General features: G+C 61.5%; 1 long non-coding RNA gene across 1 annotated transcript; it reads left to right on the top strand.

The window, feature by feature from the left end:
* Positions 1-3,221: 3,221 nt before the first annotated feature.
* On the top strand, positions 3,222-3,715 carry LOC127464376 (uncharacterized). The gene is made up of 3 exons (XR_007901330.1): positions 3,222-3,253; positions 3,596-3,649; positions 3,680-3,715. It is a non-coding gene; the product is annotated as an uncharacterized LOC127464376 (long non-coding RNA).
* The last annotated feature ends 352 nt before the right edge of the window (positions 3,716-4,067 follow it).

Raw genomic sequence — 4,067 nt, 5'->3', positions numbered from 1 at the left:
TTCCCCACTGACCCCCTTCCACAGCCCGAGGGGTGTCCTGGGGGTCTCCCCACAGCCCCTACATTTTGGGCCCCCCTGCACGCCCTGTCCCCCCTATACCCCCCCTATACCCCTTATCCCCCCCATACCCCTCTATACCCCCCCGCACCCCCTATAGCCCCCTGACCCTATAAACCCCCTCCTTTCCCACAGACCCCCTTCTAGACCCGAGGGGTGTCCTGGGGGTCTCCCCGCATTTTGGGGGCACCCCTCTAAACCCCCCTACACCCGTTGTCCCCCCCTACACCCCCCTTCACCCCCTATAGCCCCCCGACCCTATAACACCCCCCCTTCCCTATAGACCCCCTTCCACAGCCCGGGGGGTGTCCTGGGGGTCTCCCCGCAGCCCCTACATTTTGGGGGGACCCCCCTGCACCCCTTGTCCCCCCATAACCCCCCATACCCCCCCCCTATACCCCCCTATCCCCCCCAAATCCCCCATAGGGGACGGACCCGCAGCAGCCGCGTTTTCCGGACGGACCTTTATTCACACGCGGGGGGGGAGGGGCGGTTCGGCCGCGACCCCCCCCCAAAAATAATAATTAATAATAATAATAATTAATAATCCAGAGACCCCAAAAATCTCCGACCCCCGGGATGGGGGAGGGGAAAATTCCCGGGAAAATCCCGAGGGGGATCCCGGGAATCGGGAGGGGGGGAGGGGGAGGGGAAAGGGGGGGGAGGGGAGGGGGGGGTCGTCCCTTTAATTCGGATTTTTTTTAATTTTTATATTTTTATATTTTTATATTTTTATATTTTTATTTCCCCTCCCCCCTTTTTTTTATAATAACAATAATAATTATAATAATTACAATAATAACAATAATAAATTAAAAACCTTAAAAAGAAACCCGGGGGGAGGGGGGGGGGGGGAGGGGAGGAAAACCGAGTTACAAACCAATTAATTAAACCCCTTAATTAAAATCCTCAATTAGGAAGGGAGGCGTTAAAAATTAATTAATCCAGAGGAAGAGGAAGGAAATAAAGGGGGGGGGAGCCCCTCCCCCATCCCTGGCAGTGAAGCAGCGCTGGGTCGGCCCCCCCCACCCCCCAAATTTTGGGGACCCCCCCAAGGGATTTTGGGGACACCCCCCCCCACGCACATACACGGGGACCCCCCAAAATTGGGGACCCCAAAATTGGGGACCTCCCCCACTTTGGGGACCCCTGAAATTGGGGACCCCCAAAATTGGGGACCCTGAAATTGGGGACCCCCAAAATTGGGGACCTCCCCCACTTTTGGGACCCCTGAAATTGGGTAACCCCAAAATTGGGGACCCCAAAATTGGGAATCTCCCCCACTTTAGGGACCCCCAAAATTGGGGACCCTCAAAATTGGGGACCTCCCTGACTTTGGGGACCCCCAAAATTGGGGACCCCAAAATTGGGGACCTCCCCCACTTTGGGAACACCCGAAATTGGGGACCCCCGAAATTGGGGACCCCTGAAATTGGGGACCCCTGAAATTGGGGACCCCCAAAATTGGAGACCTCCCCCGTTTTGGGACCCCCAAAATTGGGGACCCTAAAATTGAGAACCTCCCCCACTTTGGGGACCCCTGAAATTGGGGACCCCCGAAATTGGAGACCCCCAAAATTAGGGACCTTCCCCACTTTGGGGACCCCCGAAATTGAGGACTCCCAAAATTGGAGACCCCCAAAATTAGGGACCTTCCCCACTTTGGGGACCCCCGAAATTTGGGACCCCAAAATTGGGGATCCTCAAAATTGGGAACCTCCCCCACTTTGGGGACACTCCGACTTTTGGGGTCCCCCCTCCTCTTTCTCACCTTGGGGACCCTCCCCACACCTCGGGTGACCCCCCCAGTGGGGACCCCCAAACTTGGGGACCCCCAAATTGGGGACCCCCTCACTCTGGGAACCTCCAAATTTGGGGACCCCCAAATTTGGGGACCCCCAAAACTGAGGACCCCTAAATCTGGGGACATCCTCCCAGTGGGGACCCCCAAACTTGGAGACCCCCAAACTTGGGGACCCCTAAATTTGGGGACACCCTCACTCTGGGAACCTCCACATTTGGGGACACCCAAAATTGGGGACCCCCAAACTTGGTGACCTCCAAACTTGGGGACCCCCCTCCCACTTTGGAGCTCCCCTTAATGGGATCCCCCACTTTGGGGACCCCCAAACCTTGGGGACCCCCCCCCAGTTTTGGGGGGCCCTCCCACCCACGGGCCCCCCTTCCCCCGGAGGAAATGGGGAGTGTTCATTAAATTGGGGGGGTTCATTAAATTGGGGGGGTTCAATTAAATTGGGGGGGTGTTCATTAAATTGGGGGGGTGTTCATTAAATTGGGGGGGTGTTAATTAAACTGGGGGGGTGTTTTTAATTAATAATTCTCTTTACAGGGCCACAGACTCTGACGGGACCCCCCACCCAGTGGGGGCCCCCCCTGACCTGAGGGTGACCCCCCAAACCTGTGGTGCCCCCCCAACCTGTGGGTGCCCCCCCAATCTGTGGGTGCCCCCCCAAACCTGTGGGTGACCCCCTGACCTGTGGGTGCCCCCCCAAACCTGTGGGTGCCCCTCCTGACCTGTGGGTGCCCCCCCAAACCTGTGGGTGACCCCCTGACCTGTGGGTGACCCCCCAAACCTGTGGGTGCCCCCCTAAACCAGTGGGTGCCCCCCCAAACCTGTGGGTGCCCCCCAAAACCTGTGGGTGCCCCCCTGACTTGGAGGTGCCCCCCAAAACCTGTGGGTGCCCCCCTAAACCTGTGGGTGCCCCCCCAAACTGTGGGTAACCCCTAATCTGTGGGTGCCCCCCCTGACCTGTGGGTGCCCCCCAAAACCAGTGGGTGCCCCCCTAAACCAGTGGGTGCCCCCCCAAACCTGTGGGTGCCCCCCAAAACCTGTGGGTGCCCCCCTGACTTGGAGGTGCCCCCCAAAACCTGTGGGTGCCCCCCTAAACCTGTGGGTGCCCCCCCAAACTGTGGGTAACCCCTGACCTGTGGGTGCCCCCCCTGACCTGTGGGTGCCCCCCAAAACCAGTGGGTGCCCCCCTGACCTGTGGGTGACCCCTCCAACCTGTGGGTGCCCCCCCAAACCTGTGGGTGCCCCCCTGACCTGTGGGTGCCCCCCTAAACCTGTGGGTGCCCCCCCCACTGCCCAGGGTGGACCCAAAGGCACCTGGGGGGGATCTCGGGGGGCACCTTTGGGGCTCCAGGGTGGGGTTGGGGGGCAACAAGATGGGTCCAGGTTGAGGTTGGGGGGCACCAAGGTGGGTCCAGCAGGAGATGGGGGGCACCAAGGGGGGTCCAGGTGGGGTTGGGGGGCACCAAGGGGGGTCCAGGTGGAGATGGGGGGCACCAAGGGGGGTCCAGGTGGAGATGGGGGGCACCAAGGGGGGTCCAGGTGGGGTTGGGGGGCACCAAGGGGGGTCCAGGTGGATGTTGGGGGGCACCAAGGGGGGTCCAGGTGGGGTTGGGGGGCACCAAGGGGGGTCCAGGTGGGGTTGGGGGGCACCAAAGTGGGTCCAGGTGGAGGTTGGGGGCACCAAAGTGGGTCCAGGTGGGGTTGGGGGCACCAAGGTGGGTCCAGGTGGATGTTGGGGGGCACCAAAGTGGGTCCAGGTGGATGTTGGGGGGCACCAAAGTGGGTCCAGGTGGGGTTGGGGGCACCAAGGTGGGATCTGGTGGAGATGGGGGGCACCAAAGTGGGTCCAGGTGGGGTTGGGGGGCACCAAGGGGGGTCCTGGAGGAGTCGATGGGCACCAGGGTGGGGCTGGGCAGGACCAGGAGGTGGTCAGTGGGTGCCCAGGAGGTGGTCAGTGGGTGCCCAGGAGGTGGTCAGTGGGTGCCAAGGTGAGTTGGGCAGGAGCAGGGGGTGGTCAGTGGGTGCCCAGGAGGTGGTCAGTGGGTGCCCAGGTGGGTTGGGTGGGGCTGGGTGGAGCCCGGGGGGGGGCACCGGGGGAGGGTCCAGCAGGAACAGGAGGAGGTGACGGAGCCGGGAGGGGCTGGGCAGGGCCGGGAGAAGAGGGGGGAGGTCACGAGGGCCAAGGTGGGTCCAGGTG

Source organism: Manacus candei, unplaced genomic scaffold (genome assembly GCF_025592945.1).
Source record: "Manacus candei isolate 608988 ecotype Guabito, Panama unplaced genomic scaffold, ASM2559294v1 h1tg000214l, whole genome shotgun sequence".
Classification (NCBI taxonomy): Eukaryota; Metazoa; Chordata; class Aves; order Passeriformes; family Pipridae; genus Manacus; species Manacus candei.
The sequence above is the reverse complement of the archived record's forward strand: the minus strand, read 5'-3'. Positions and strand labels throughout refer to the sequence as shown.